The sequence below is a fragment of the Sus scrofa genome, chromosome 3 (genome assembly GCF_000003025.6).
Source record: "Sus scrofa isolate TJ Tabasco breed Duroc chromosome 3, Sscrofa11.1, whole genome shotgun sequence".
Taxonomy (NCBI): domain Eukaryota; kingdom Metazoa; phylum Chordata; class Mammalia; order Artiodactyla; family Suidae; genus Sus; species Sus scrofa.
Window position 1 is genome coordinate 18,489,245 of NC_010445.4, and position 16,289 is coordinate 18,505,533.

A 16,289-nucleotide genomic window follows, 5' to 3' on the forward strand; every position below is an offset into this window, starting at 1 on the left:
TGTAATAACATGCAATAAGTTATAAGAGGGGTATTTTTGGAGTTCCTGTCGTGGCGCTGTGGTTAACGAATCTGACTAGGAACCATGAGGTTTTGGGTTCGATACCTGGCCTCACCCAGTGGGTTAAGGATCCGGCATTGCCATGAGATGTGGCATAGGTCACAGATGCAGCTCAGATCCTGCATTGCTGTGGCTCTGGCGTAGGCCAGTGGGTGTAGTTCCAATTCGACCCCTAGCCTGGGAACCTCCGTATGCCACGGGAACAGCCCAAGAAATGTCAAAAAAACAAATATGTGTTTTTTAAGGTGGTCGATGATATTGAACAGGATGTGACTGGGGTTTAAATGTTAGGGAGGGGAGTTCCCGTCGTGGCTCAGTGGTTAACGAATCCGACTAGGAACCATGAGGTTGTGGGTTCGATCCCTGCCCTTGCTCAGTGGGTTAACGATCCGGCGTTGCCATGACCTGTGGTGTAGGTCGCAGATGCTGCTCGGATCCCACATTGCTGTGGCTCTGGCGTAGGCTGGCAGCTACAGCTCCAATTAGACTCCTAGCCTGGGAATCTCCATATGCTGTGGGAGCAGCCCAAGAAATAGCAAAAAAGACAAAAAAAAAAAAAAAAAAAAATGTCAGGGAGGGCATAGTGGAGGCGGTAGCAATGGACGCTGCAGTGGATGGGTGATGGTGCACCAGGCAGGGAGCGTTAGTCTAGACCCATGTGTGTGACGTTTCATCCTTGGATCCGCACTTGGCGTGTTATAACAAAACAGGCACCGTGATTAAGAGTAAGCCCTGGAGTTCCTGTTGTGGCTCAGCAGTAACAAATCTGGCTAGGATCCAGGTTTGATCCCTGGCCTCGCTTGGTGAGTTAAGGATCCAGCATTGCCATGAGCTCTGGTGTAGGTCAAAGTCATGGCTTGGATCCCTGTTGCTGTGGCTGTGGTGTAGGTCAGCAGATATGGGTCCTATTCAACTCTTAGCCTGAGAACCTCCATATGTCATGAGTGTGGCCCTTAAAAAAAAAAAAAAAAAAGCCCTGAGAAGCTGTGCCATTGCTCTGATACATAAGCACATGATCATTTTTCTAATTTGTGTAATTTGTGTGTGTTGTGTTTTCAGAAGTATTCATCTATGTTGTGGCTCAGTGATTAACAAATCCGACTAGGAACCATGAGGTTGAGGGTTCCATCCCTGGCCTTGCTCAGTGGGTTAAGGATCCGGCGTGGCTGTGAGCTGTGGTGTAGGTTGCAGATGAGGCTCGGATCCCGAGTTGCTGTGGCTGTGGTGTAGGCTGGCATCTGCAGCTCCGATTAGACCCCTAGCCTGGAAACCTTCATATGCTGCGGGAGCGGCCCTAGAAAAGGCAAAAAGACAAAAAAAAAAAAAGTATTCATCCACAGTAGATTTGAAATTCTTTTTAATGGTCTTTTACCACATTTGCAAAGCATCAATGTAGGCAAAAGAAAAAGCATGTGTGAAGCATGAAAGGAAAAAAGAATAGTGTGGTTGATGTAAAGTGTTTGTGGAGTATGTGCAGGAGGTCATCTAGAGACTCAATCCAGGGCCATCTCATGAAGTCTCAATGCTTCGGACTTGCAGAAACAAAATACACAGGGTTTGATCCCTAGCCTTGCTCCATGTGTTAAGGATCCAGCATTGTCGCTGCAGCATCTTGGGTCACTTGTGTGGGTTAGATCCCTGGCCTGGGAACTTCCGTGTGCCACACGCTTGGCCAAAAAAAAAAAAAAAAAAAAAAAAAGAACTTTGAGAAAGAAGTTCTTAGCAGATCCTCATCAAAATATGAGCAAACTGAATCAGCATACTAGGGTTATACATCATGACTGAATGGACACTGCAGAAATGTTAGGGTGGTTCGGGCATAAGAGGCTTCAATGTAATAACACGACATTCATGGAGCAGAGAGAAACATGTGAACAGCTCAACTGATGCAGGAAAGGCACTTAATAAAATACAGTGACCTTGCATGATAACACAATACAGGACAGTTCCTGCTGTGGCACAACAGGATCTGCAGCGTCTCTGCGGCGCCAGGACACAGTTTCGGTCCCAGCCCCGGGACTGCAGGCTAAGGATCCAGTGTTGCCACAGCTGTTTGGATCCGATCCCTGGCCCAGGAACTCCATATACCAAGGAGTGGCCCAAAATGGGGAAAAAGAAATGCATGATGCTAGAACTTAAAGGGATTTTCAGGTGTTTTAGTCAACTGTGCACATTTGCCAAATGAGGAAATTAAATGTAGTGAAAGTTATTTCCCCAAGATAGGGAGGGATGGGGGGAGGTTATTTTATTCTTTCTTTCTTTCTTTTTTTTTTTTTTTAAGGGCTGCACCTGAGGCTTCTGGAGGTTCCCAGTCTAGAAGTCAAATCAGAGCTGCAGCTGCTGGCCTATGCCACAGCCACAGCTCATGGCAAGGCCAGATCCTTAACCCACTGAGCAGGGCCAGGGATCGAACCCACGTCCTCATGGTTACTAGTCGGATTTGTTACCACTGAGCCACAGTGTGAACTCCTCCCAGGAGTTTTTGTATTCCCCTGTGACTCCCAGCAATGCTGACTCCATGACTGTCTCCCTTCTAGTGTAGGAAAGAAACTCAGCCTGTTACAAGCATTAAGGATGTCTTCCCCAAGGGAGTTGCCATTGTGGTGCAGCGGAAACAAATCCAGCTAGGAACCATGAGGTTTCGAGTTCAATCCCTGGCCTCACTCAGGGGTTGGGGATCTGGCGTTGCCGTGAGCTGTGGTGTAGATCGCAAATGCGGCTCAGATCTGGCATTGCTGTGGACTCTGAGGTAGGCTGGCAGCTACAGTTCTGATTAGACCCCTTGCCTTGGAACCTTCATATGCTGCTGGTGCAGCCCTAAAAAGACAAAAAAAAAAAGACAAAAAAAAACAAAAACAAAAAGATGCCTCTCCGAGAATCTCTGCCACAATTCCTGGGCTGGCACACACCAGAAGACAAACAGGACAAGATTTCCTAGCCCTTGTCCCATCTCAATTCTTAGACTGACGCATCTCAGCCTAAGAAACAAATTCTGGATCCTGAAAACAAGAGGTAGGAAGTGGCTTCACAGCCTAGACTTTTGCTCTAAAGACCACATGGCGGGAGTTCCCTTCATGGCTCAGAGGCTAACAAACCCGACACTAGGATCCATAACGATGTGGGTTTGATTCCTGGCCTTGCTCATTGGGTCAAGGATCTGGCACTGCCATGAGCTGTGGTGTAGGTTGCAGACACAGCTCGGATCCTGCGTTGCTGTGGCTGTGGTGCAGGCCAACAGCTGCTGCTCTGGTTAGACCTCTAACCTAGGAACTTCCATATGCCTCGGGTGCGGCACTAAAAAGCAACAACAACAAAAAAAAACACATGGTGTGTCTAGGTCAATCAGAGAGAAAGGCTGTGACCATTAAGCTAAGGACTTTGCCAAGAAATGTCAAACCCCTTACACAATGGAATACTACTCAGCCATAAAAAAGAACGACATAATGCTATTTGCAGCAACATGGATGGAACTAGAGACTCTAATACTGAGTGAAATAAGTCAGAGAAAGAAAAATGCCATATGATATCACTTATAACTGGCATCTAATATACAGCACAAATGAATATTTCCACAGAAAATAAAATCATAGACTTGGAGAATAAGACTTGTGGCTGCCCGAGGGGAGAGGGAGGGAGTAGGAGGGATTGGGAGCCTGGGGTTAATGGATGCAAACTATTGCTCTTGGAATGGATTTACAATGAGATCCTGCTTTGTAGCATTGAGAACTATGTTTAGATACTTACATCGCAACACAAAAATGGAAAAAGTATGTATACATGTATATATGTATGTGTAACTTGATTCCCATGCTATACAGCAGAAAAGAAATAAAAAACAAACGAAAAAACAAATGTCAAACCCACTTGGGGTCAGTCCAGGCTCTGGGCCCACGGGAGGTGTGGAATATGATAGGAAGGGGCATGTGGTCTAGAGGTGTGGCAGGAGACCCACCAATAACACATACACGCAACCCGAGCAGTAATTCAAACAAAAAAGTTTTTTCCTGGGAATTCCCGTCGTGGTGCAGCAGACATGAACCCAACTAGAAACCATGAGGTTACAGGTTCGATCCCTGGCCTCGCTCAGTGGGTTAAGGATCCGGCGTTGCCATGAACTGTGGTGTAGGTTGCAGACGTGGCTCAGATCTTGCATTGCTGTGGCTCTGGTGTAGGCCGCCAGCCTTAGCTCCAATTCAACCCCTAACCTGAGAATCTCCATATGCCGAGGGTGTGGCCCTAAAAAGGAAAAAAACTAGAGGAAATAAACACAACACTTTAGTGCCTTTTTTCCTGATGTATGTATATTAATTTATTACCATTTGGGGTCATCCTGTATAACTCTCCAATTGGGGTGGACCAAACAGGAGGGACTTGGCACATGACTCTTTGGTTGACCTCTGAGGAGCAGCCAGTGGATCTTCTCCAGGGCAATTTCTTTTCTTTTCTTTTCTTTTTTGTCTTTTTGTCTTTTCTAGGGCGGCATCCGCAGCATATGGAGGTTCCCAGGCTAGGGGTTGAATCGGAGCTGTAGCTGCCAGCCTACACCACAGCCACAGCAACACAGGATCTGAGCTGTGTCTATGACCTACACCACAGCTCATGGCAACGCCTGATCTTTAACCCACTGAGCTGAGCAAGCCCAGGGATTGAACCTGTGTCCTCATGGATAGGATACTAGTCAGGTTCATTTCCACTGAGCCACCACAGGAACTCCATGAGTCACATTCTTTTTAACAGAAGAATTGTTCCCTTGAGACCTTTAGGAATGATGTTTCACTTCCCAGTATCTTACTGGGGGTTAAGGGAGAGATGTCCCTTCCTTCTAATCTAGGGATCACAAGACAATGCCTCCAGGGACCAGTTATGAGTAAATAACACAGGGAAACAAGATGAATGAGAAAGAGCAGTTGATATCAGGAGTTCCCTGGTGGCTCAGTGGGTTAAGGGAACTTTTGCATGCTACATGCAGAACCAAAAAAAAGGTGGATATCATACAATGTATCTTCTTCAACCATAATAGGATAAAATTATAAATCAATAGAGAGGGAAAATGAAAAATTCACAAAATTTTGGAAATAGTTTACGCACTGCTAAACAACCAATGGGTAAAATAAGAAATCACTAGAGAGATTAGGAAACTTAGCGATGAATGAAGTGATAACACAACATATTAAAATTTATGAGACATGATGAAAGCAGTGCTAAGGGGGAAATTTATAGGCATAAATGTTTACCTTTAAAAATGGGCAGGAGTTCCCGTCGTGGCTCAGTGGTTAATGACTCTGACTAGGAACCATGAGGTTGTGGGTTAGATCCCTGGCCTTGCTCAGTAGGTTAAGGATCTGGCATTGCAGTGAGCTGTGGTGTAGGTCGCAGACGAGGCTCGGATCCTGAGTTGCTATGGCTCTGGAGTAGTCTGGTGGCTATGGCTTGGATTAGACCCCTAGCCTGGGAACCTCCATATGCCATGGGAGCGGCCCTAGAAAAGACAAAAAGACAAAAAATAATTAAATAAATAAATAATAAAAATGGGCAAAGGAGTTCCTGTTGTGGCTCAGCAGTAACAAATGCAACTAGGAACCATGAGGTTGCAGGTTCAATCCCTGGCCTTGCTCTGTGGGTTAAGGATCTGGCTTTGCTGTGAGCTGTGGTGTATGTTACAGATTCGGCTCAGATCCTGTGTTCCTGTGGCTGTGGCCTAGGCTGGCAGCTATAGCTCTGATTTGACTGCAGGTGCGGCCCTAAAAAGACAAAAAAAAGGGGGGGGGCAAAGAAGTTCCTGTTGTGGCTCAGTGGTGACGAATCTAATACCCATGAGTATGTGAGTTCAACCCCTGGCCCCGCTCAGTGGGTTAAGGATCCAGCATTGCTGTGACTGTGGTATAGGTTGGCAGCAGCAGCTACAATTCGACCCTTAGCCTGGGAACTTCCATATGCCATATATGCAGCTCAAAAAAAAATTTTTTTTTTTGTAGTTAAAAATGGGCAAAGAAGGAATTCTCATCTGGTTCGGTAGGTTAAGGATCTGGCATTGTCACTGCAGTGGGTCAGGTTGCTGCTATCCCTTGCCCAGGAACTTTCACATGCAGTGTGCATAGCCAAAAAATAAAATTTCCAGAAAATGTTCAAGTGAAAAGCCAAGCATTCAAAAAATAAAAATAAAAATCAGCAAAGAACTTGAGTAGATATTTCTCCAAAGACAAAAATCAATAAGCACATAAAAAGCTACTCAGTATCACTAATCATTAAGGAAATGCAAGTCAAAACCACAGTGAGATACTACCTCATGCCCATAAGGATGACTCATTTAAAAATAAAACAGGAGTTCCCGTTGTGGTGCAGGGGTTAAAGAATCCGACTAGGAACCATGAGGTTGCGGGTTCGGTTCCTGCCCTTGCTCAGTGGGTTAACGATCCGGCGTTGCCATGAGCTGTGGTGTAGGTTGCAGACGCGGCTCGGATCCCGCGTTGCTGTGGCTCTGGCGTAGGCTGGCAGCAACAGCTCCGATTCGACCCCTAGCCTGGACACCTCCATATGCCTCGGGAGCGGCCCAAGAAATAGCAAAAAGACCAAAAAATAAATAAATAAATAAAAATAAAACAAACAACCCAGAAAGTAATGAATGTTGGACAGGATGTGGAGAACTTGGAACAGTGCGTTGGTAAAATGCATTGCTAGTGGGAAGATTAAATGGTGGAGCCACTGCAGAAAACAGTATGGCAGTTCCTCCAAAAGTTAAACACAGAATTACCATATAATCTAGCAATTCCATTTCTAAGAATATGCCCCCCAACAAAAGTCAGGTCTCAAAGAGATGTTTGTGTTTCCATGTTCATAGTGTCATTATTCAGAGGAGCCAAAATGTGGAAACATTCCAAGTGTCCACAGAGAGATGAATGGATAAATGAAATGTATTATATAAGATGGAGGAATATTATTCAGCCAGAAGAATGAATAGAATTTTGATAGATGCTGCAACACGGATGAACCTTGAGGACATTTTGCTAAATGAAATAAGCCAGACATAAAAAGACAAATACTGGAGTTCCCATTATGGCTCAGCAGAAAGAAATCTGACTAGGATCCATGAGGACACAGGTTCGATCCCTGGCCTCGCTCAGTGGGTTAAGGATCCAGCGTTTCCATGAGCTGTGGTGTAGGTTGCAGATGCAGCTCGGATCCTCCGTTGTTGTGGCTGTGGTGTAGGCTGGCGGCTACAGCTCCGATTGGATCCCTAGCCTGGGAACCTCCATGTGCCACAAGTGTGGCCCTAATGGGTACAGAGTTTCAGTTTTTCAGGATGAAAGGGGTTCTGGAGATGGATGGTGGTGATAGTTGCACAACAATGTGAATGTACTTAATACTAAACTGTACAATTAAAAATGGTTAAGATGGTTAAAAAAAAACCATATAGATGAACAAATATAAGAATTACATGACTTTTTCTTCACAATCATACAAGCACAAAGTGGAATAAAATATTTTATTTTTTATGTATTTATTTTTTGTCTTTTTTGCTATTTCTTGGGCCGCTCCGGCGGCATATGGAGGTTCCCAGGCTAGGGGTCCAATCAGAGCTGTAGCCACCGGCCTACACCACAGCCACAGCAACGTGGGATCGAGCTGCATCTGCGACCTACACCACAGTTCATGGCAATGCCGGATCCTTAACCCACGGAGCGAGGCCAGGGATCGAACCTGCAACCCCATGGTTCCTAGTTGGATTCGTTAACCACTGAGCCACAACGGGAACTCTGGAATAAAATATTTTAAACACTGACAGAAAATCCTATAATTCTGTATCCAGTGAAATTATCCTTCAAAAGTAAATGATTTTCTCATACAAAATAGACAATTTCTGCCTGCAAGAAAGACTAAAAAGGGAGTTCCCATTGCAGCGCAGCAGAAAGGAATCTGACTAGTATCCATGAGGATGAGGGCTGGATCCCTAGCCTTGCTCAGTGGGTTAAGGATCCAGTGTTGCCATGAGGTGCAGTGTAGATCACAGATGCGGCTCAAATCCCATGTTGCTGTGGCTGTGGTATAGGCTGGTAGCTGTAGCTCCAGCTGGACCCCTAGCCTGGAAACTTCCATATGCCATGGGTGCAGCCCTAAAAAAAAAAAATCCTAAAAGTAGTTAGGCCTCCCCTTCAAGCTCTATTTCAGGCAAATATTCCCTATTGAAACCCAGAATTCAGTCAAAGAATTCCATGGGCTCTAACCCGAGGAGCAGCTCTGCGAGACCCTCTCTGGGTCACTAGAAGGCTTCTCTCTATTCACATAATCCCTCTGGTTTCTTTTCCCTTTCTCTGAGCCTTTTTTTTTTTTTTTTTTTTTTTTTGTCTTCTAAGGGCAGCACCTGGGGCATATGGAAGTTCCCAGGCTAGAGGTCAAATTGGAGCTGCAGCTGCTGGCCTGCGCCACAGTCACAACCAAGCTGTGTCTGAGACCTACACCACAGCCACAGCAACTCAGGATCTGAGCCACATCTGCAATCTAAACCACAGCTCACAGCAATGCCGGATCCTTAACTCACTGAGCGAGGCCAGGGATCGAACCGCATCCTCTAGGATCCTAGTCAGGTTTGCTACAGTTAAGCCGTGACAGGAACTCCCTGAGTCTTCTTAAGTAGAGCCGAAGTCTCCATCTTTCCAACCCACCTTGTGCCCAAGATGAGGTATTTCCTGGGGCTGACCAATCCCAAGCTTTTAGGTCCCTCTCTTCCTGCTCTCAATTTCTACAAAATTCTGCCTCTCCCTGAGTTGTTTGCATCTTAGATAGAAGGTCCCAAAGGAATGGATGAATTGTTTATAATAAAAAGCCATCTTGGGAGTTCCTATCATGGCACAGTGGAAAGGAATCCATCTAGAAACCGTGAGGTTGCGGGTTCGATCCCTGGCCTTGCTCAGTGGGTTAAGGATCTGGCGTTGGCGTGAGCTGTGGTGTAGGTTGCAGACCTGGCTCGGATCTGATGTTGCTGTGGCTGTGGTGCAAGCTGGCAGCTGTAGCTCCAATTGGACCCCTAGCCTGGGAACTTCCATATGTCACAGGTGCGCCCCTAAAAAGCAAAAAAAAAAAAAGCCTTCTTCTTTCCCTTTTCACATTCCTTCCAGCTTCCCACCCCAACTCCTTGCTCCCAGACCCGAGAGAATACCATTCTTCTGTACCACTCCAAAGGTTTCTATGCAGTAGGAGGCCTTCAGACCTGGTAGCTGTGGGATGAGAAGGAACACTCGGGAGTGGTCAGCGCTGGATTCCCCAAACAGGCTTGGAAGGCACCTTTGTCCTGAGGCGGTTCTAAGCCCGACACTGCAGCCCTAAGATCAAGGGGCTGACGCTACCTGTCACGTGATCCACTCAGCCCTGGAGCATCTCCTGCAGCAGATACTGTGTTTGAAATTCAGAGACGGTACAAAGCAGTTCACAGACATTGCAGGGTGGTCAAAAACCACACGGAAAAGTTAGTGAAGAGTTCAGGGAAGGTGCAGCAAGTGGAAAGGTGGGAGACAAGAGATTTTTTTTTTTTTCGTCTTTTTAGGGCCACATCCGCTGCATATGGAGGTTCCCCAGGCTAGGGGTTGAATCCGAGGTGTAACTGCTGGCCTATGCCGCAGTGACAGAAACTTGGGATCCAAGCCATGTCTGCAACCTACTCCACAGCTCACAGCAATGCCGGATCCTTAACCCAGTGAGTGAAGCCAGGGATTGAACCTGCGTCCTCATGGATACTTGTCAGACTCGTTTCTGCTGAGTCACGACTGGGAACTCCAAGAGATAATATTTGAGAAAGTTTGGATGAGATGCTCCAAGACAACAACTATTCTATTTTCAATTCCTTTTTTTTTTTTTTTTTTTTTTTTTTTTTGTCTTTTTAGGACTGCACCTGCAGCATATGGACGTTCCCAGGCTAGGGGTCTAATCGGAGCTGTTGCTGCCTATTTTCAATTCTTCCACTGGTGCATAAAGATAAGTCTTAAGTAAAAATGGTATTGTTTTAAAAAAATGGCTGGTTCAGCTCGCAATTCCATCTCACAAGTGCCTTTCCTCAGTATATCCATTGTAGTTCGTTATGTATCATATGTGCTTTATCTGTGCTTCCCATTTTTTTTTCTTTGTATGGCTGCGCCTGCAGCACATGGAAGTTCCCAGGCAAGGGGTCTAATCAGAGCTGCAGCTGCCAGCCTACACCACAGCCACAACAGCCAGATCCAAGCCGCATCTGGAACCTACATTGCAGCTCGCGGCAACGCCGGATCCTTAACCCACTGAGCAAGGCCAGGGATCGAACCTGCATCCTCATGAATACTAGTCAGGTTTGCAGTTCACTGAGCCACACCGGGAACTTCCCATTTTGAGATGCAGAATATTTAAAAGATATGTCTTCAAGGGTTAAGATTTCATAAAACTGATCATTTTTACTGCTTCAAAAAGGACGTTTTAAAGTGAAATTGACTTTTTTTTTTTTCTTCAAAGTGTCCTGAAGAAGAGCACAGTGTGTGCCAGTTAGCAGTGTATTGTGTCTCAGCTACCCGAGTTGGAACTGGTAAACATTTCTTCATTGCCAGTAGAGGGCGCTGGGGAGACGCTGCAGAAAGAAGGGGCTTTCCTTATCTCCCCTGTGGATTTTCTCCCTGCTGACTGTGGCAGACAGCTCCCCGCAGGACACCAAGTGGCATTCAATTTCCAGCTGGCCAGTCCCAGTGCATGAATCCCAGCCTGACAGCCTTTGCACACTGGCTCCGCCCTGGGAGGGTGTCCTGCTTCTGATTCCCTAGCCCCCAGCCTCAGCCAGCTGGCTGTGGACCAGCTCTGGCAGCAGGCAACCTAGCAGACTTCTCCACCATCCACTGGGCTGCAGCCACATCTCTCCAATGCCATCTGAAACCCAGCCTTGGGGAAGGCAACCCTCTTTCAAGTTTGTTTCCTTTACCGCCTTAGGCATTTTTTATTTTATTTTACTTTATTTATTTACTTATTTATCTTTTTTGGAATTTATTTACTTATTTATCTTTCTTGGAATTTATTTAGTTATTTACTTATTTATCTTTTTTGGCTGCCCCACGGCATATGGAGTTCCCAGGCCAGGGATCAGATCCAAGCTGCAGTTGTGACCTCTGCCGGATCCTTAACCCACGGGGCTGGGCTGGGCCAGGGATCAGACCTTCATCCCAATCTCCCAAGATGCCACTGATCCCATTCCACCACAGGGAACTCTGACTTAGTTATTTAAAAAATAACTAAGTTATTATTCACTCTTAATACTAATCCTCTGAAAATAGTTCTTCATTCATTGTGTTAAAACTTTCTTGGTGAGTTCCCATTGTGGCTCATTGGTAATGAACCCAACTAGTATCCATGAGGACCCAGGTCTGATCCCTGGCCCCGATCAGTGGGTTAAGGATCTGGTGTTACTGTGAGCTGCGGTGTAGGGTGGCAGTTGCAGCTCCCATTCAACCCCAAGCCTGGGAACTTCCACATGCCATGAATACAGCCCTAAAAAAGACAAAACAAAAACAAAAACTTACCTGTTATGGAGTTCCCTAGTGGTCTAGTGGGTTAAGGATCCAGTGTTTCAGGTCACAGCCGTGGCGTGGGTTAGATCCCTGGCTTGGGAGCTTTTGCATGCCACAGGTGCGGCCAAAGAATAAGCTTACCTGTTTATATTACTGGTGTGGCTTCTGCCTCATGATCGGATCCTGACAAATTTAGAGTTAGTACCAAGAGGGGTTCCAGGAGATGTATCCACAAAGATGGAATCTTGGCACTGGCTTGGTCATGGCATTGGGTTTGAGCGCTATGCCAAGTTCCTTGAAAGTGGGAGATAAGGAGATGTTAGTAATCCATGAGTGGCATCACAATTAATCAGGCTTATTTTGTTATTTTATTTTATTTTTGTCTTTTTGCCATTTCTTGGGCTGCTCCCGTGGCATATGGAGGTTCCCAGGCTAGGAGTTGAGTTAGAGCTGCAGCCGCTGGCCTAAGCCACAGCAACTTGGGATCCGAGCCGCGTCTGCAACCTACACCACCGCTCACGGCAACGCCAGATTGTTAACCCGCTGAGCAAGGCCAGGGATCAAACCTGCAACCTCATGGTTCCTGGTCGGATTCATCAACCACTGAGCCGCGACAGGAACTCCCTGTTTGTTTCTTTTCTTTCTTGTTTTTTTTTTTTTTTTGTCTTTTTGCCATTTCTTGGGCCGCTCCTGCGGCATATGGAGGTTCCCGGGCCAGGGGTCAAATCGGAGCTGTAGCTGCCAGCCTATGCCAGAGCCACAGCAACACAGGATCTGAGCCGCGTCTGTGACCCACACCACAGCTCACGGCAACGCCGGAACCTTGACCCACTGAGCAAGGGCAGGGATCGAACCTGCAACCTCATGGTTCCTAGTCGGATTCGTTAACCACTGCACCACGATGGGAACTCCTGTTTCTTTTTTTAATCTGTTTCTGGAATTCCCATCATGGCTCAGTGGTTAACGAATCCGATTAGGAAGCGTGAGGTTTCGGGTTCGATCCCTGGCCTCGCTCAGTAGGTTAAGGATCTGGTGTGGCTGTGAGCTGTGGTGTACGTCTCAGACTCGGCTCGGATCCCAAGTTGCTGTGGCTCTGGCGTAGGCCTAGCAGCTATAGCTCCGATTAGACCCCTAGCCTGGGAACCTCCATATGCTGCGGGAATGGCCCAAGAAAATGGCAAAAAGACCAAAAAAAAAAAAAATCTGTTTCTGCATATATATCTGTTAGTATGGATAGATGGATTCTTCATTTACTCAATGAGTTATAATCAATCACTATCCTTATTTTTTGATGCTCAAATTGTGCCAGATTTGGCCTTTTCAAACTGGCATCTGTATTTCTTTGATACCCTTATAAAGTTTTTTAGCACTTATTTTCTGGCACAACAAAATGTCCCAGGCTCATCTAGTACCTTCCTTGCTCTTGCCCAGAATGGAGTCAGCCGTTTCTTCAAGGAGCCCTGGTTTCTTTCTGGAGTATTTAGAAAGCCGGATCTAGGAACTAGGTATATAGAAATCTATCTGATTTTTCCCCCATAAATTTTATATTGATGCTTTCCATTTCAATCCCCAGTGGGTTTTTTCCCCCCTAGGGCCACACCTGTGGCACATGGAAGTTCCCAGGCTAAAGGTGGAATCTGAGCTATAGCCGCCAGCCCACACCACAGCCACAGCAACGCTAGATCCAAGCCACGTCTTCAACCTACACCATAGGTCACTGCAACACCGGACACTTAACCCACTGAGCGAGGCCAGGGATTGAACTCGCATCTTATGGATACTAGTGAGGTTTGCTACTGCTGAGCCATGACAGGACTTCAACCATGCCTACCTGTTTACTCATATTCTCAATCCTAAATAGTTTCAGAATTGCCATGCCCTTACCACTAGGGCTAACTGGCTTATGAATTCAAGGTTTGCAGCATTCCCTTCGTGGCTCAGCAGTTAATGAGCCCGACTAGGATCCATGAGGATTCGGGTTCGATCCTTGGCCTCAATCAGTGGGTTAAGGATCTGGCGTTGCTATGAGCTGTGGTGTAGGTCCAGACGTGGCTCAGATCCTGCGTTGCTGTGGCTGTGGTGCAGGCCAGCCACTGTGGCTCTGATTGGACCCCTAGCCTGGGAACTTCCATGGTGTGGGTGTGGCCCTATAAGCAAAATAAATAAAAGAAGGATGTAATCTGGAGTTCCTGCTGTGGCACGGCGGGTTAAGAATCCACTGCAACAGCCACTGGAGTTGCAGTGGAGGCCTGGGTTCGATCCCCAGCCCGGCACAGTGGATTTGGTGTTGCTGAAAACTGCTGTGTAGGTTGCAGCTGTGGCTCAGATTAATTCCTTGGCCTGGGAACTTCCATATGCCATAAGTAAGGCCATTAAAAAATAAATTAAAGGCCATTAATAAATAAATTAACCCCAAAACCAAGGACCCTTCATTTTCCCCTGCCCCTCACAGGTGACCATTTTTATGAGTTTTCGCTTTATCCTTCTTGTGTTTTTCTTTGCAAGAATTTACAGATACATTTCTGTTTTCCTATTCCCCCTTCGTCCTTGCACAAAAGGTAACACAGTTTATACTCTTGAACTTGCTTTCTTCATTTAACAATATATCTGGAAATCACTCCTTAGCAAATCAAAGTAATGTAATTTCTAAGTTGCATATAATAAGACAACATTTCATTCATTTATTAATTTATTGAGCGACTGTGTGCCAGCCACTGAGCTATACAAGAAGGTTAGGGAAATGAGTAAAATATAGTCCCTGACTTTATTGACCTCAGGCTCCAAGGGAAAGGGAAGCCATACAAAAAACAAACAAATAAAAAAAAAAACAGAAAACATGGAGTTCCTGACGTGGCTCAGCAGTAACAAACCCAACTAGTATCCATGAGGACACAGGTTTGATCCCTAGCTTTGATCAGTGGGTTAAGGAGCCAGAATTGCTGTGAGCTGTGGTGTAATTTGCAGATGTGACTTGAATTCTGAGTTGCTGTGGCTATGGTATAGGCCAGCAGCTGCAGCTCTGATTCAACCCCTAGCCTGGGAACCTCCATGTGCCATGGGTGTGGCCCTAAAAAGACTTAAAAAGAAAAAAAAAAAAAAAAAAACCCAGAAATAAACTATCACAGTGCTCTGGGAGCCCGAAGTAGGAAGTCAATAACAAGAAGTTCCAAAGGCCTGACACCTGAGCTTGAACAATGAGGATTAAGTGAAGAAATAGCACGTATAAAGGCAGAGTTGAATAAAGTCAAGGTATGTTGTATAAATGAGAGTTTAACGAGGCTGAAACTTAGCAGAGTTTGGGAGCAGGATGAGGTGGGCGAGACAGAAGTGCCCATAATGAGGCCAGCTGGAGAGGTGGCATAGCATCAGGTGGTATAGGTCATGTCAGGAAAAAACTGGACTGTGTTATTTAGTTAAGTCTTTTTAGGGTCGCACCCACAGCATATGGAGGTTCCCAGGCTAGGGGTCCAATTGGAGCTTAGCCTCTGGCCTACACCACAGCCACAGCAACGCCAGATCCCAGCTATATCTGTGACCTACACCACAGCTTATGGCAATGCGGATCCTTAACCCACTGAGCGAGGCCAGGGATCAAACCTTTGTCCTCATGGATGCTAGCCAGATTCGTTTCTGCTGAGCCAAGACAGGAACTCCTGGACTGTGTTATTTAGACATCCAGGAGACATAGTCCTGGATCCATTCACCTCACAGGTATTTAATTGACTGCCTGCATGGTGCTAGGTCTTGCAGAAGGAGCTGTGAATAAGAGCAAGATTCCAATTGTTAGGAGCTGACACCAGCAGGAAGACAGAATGAAAACCACTCATAGAATGAAGCTGGGAAAATTGCTGGGCAAACACACAGGAAGGGAACCTAACACTCTCAAAGCTAGGAGTCAGGCGGGATGAAGGAACACTACCCAAGAGCAAGGCAGACTTTGAGTGAAGTGTGTGCCTGTTTAGGGGAGAAATGAAAGCTGCAAGAGTCCCAATGCTGATGTCTGGAGTGAAGAGAGAGAAAGACACTGGAAGTTTATCTGGGATTGAAACCACAGACTCATCACTCCTCCACTCTATTTTCCACACTGCAAAGGGTAATCTTTTAAAAATTGAACCGGTTCTATCCCCGGCCCAGTACAGTGGATTAAGGATATGGCGTTGCCTCAGCTGTGGCGTAGGCTGCAGCTGTGGCTAGGATTTGATCCCATATGCTGCAGGTGTGGCCGTTAAAAAAAAAATAAAGTTCATTAAAAAAATGTAAATCTGGGAGTTCTTGTGATTCAACAGGTTAAAAATCCAACTAGTGGGAGTTCCCATCTTGGCTCAGCAGTTAACAAACCCGACTAGTATCCATGAGGATGCTGGTTCAATCCCCGGCCTCACTCAGTGGGTTAGAGAACTTGGCATTGCTGCAAGCAGTGTTGTAGCTCACAGATGTGGCTCTGGCCTGGTGTTGCTGTGGCCACTGCTTTGAGGATTATGCTCATGTCTCCTTAATATCTGGTCCCACGTTACTTAATTTTCCAGTTTCCTTTTTCAACCTCCTCCCTCTTTAATTTCATACTCCAGACATGCTGAAGTTTTCCTAACTTGTCACATCCTATGCCCCCTGCCTAGAAACCCATCACCCAGTGCTGAATTAGATGTCATTCCTATCTACTCTTAGTGCCCCGTGCTTCACCTAAGAGATCTAATTGTCTGAATCTACCACTAGTTT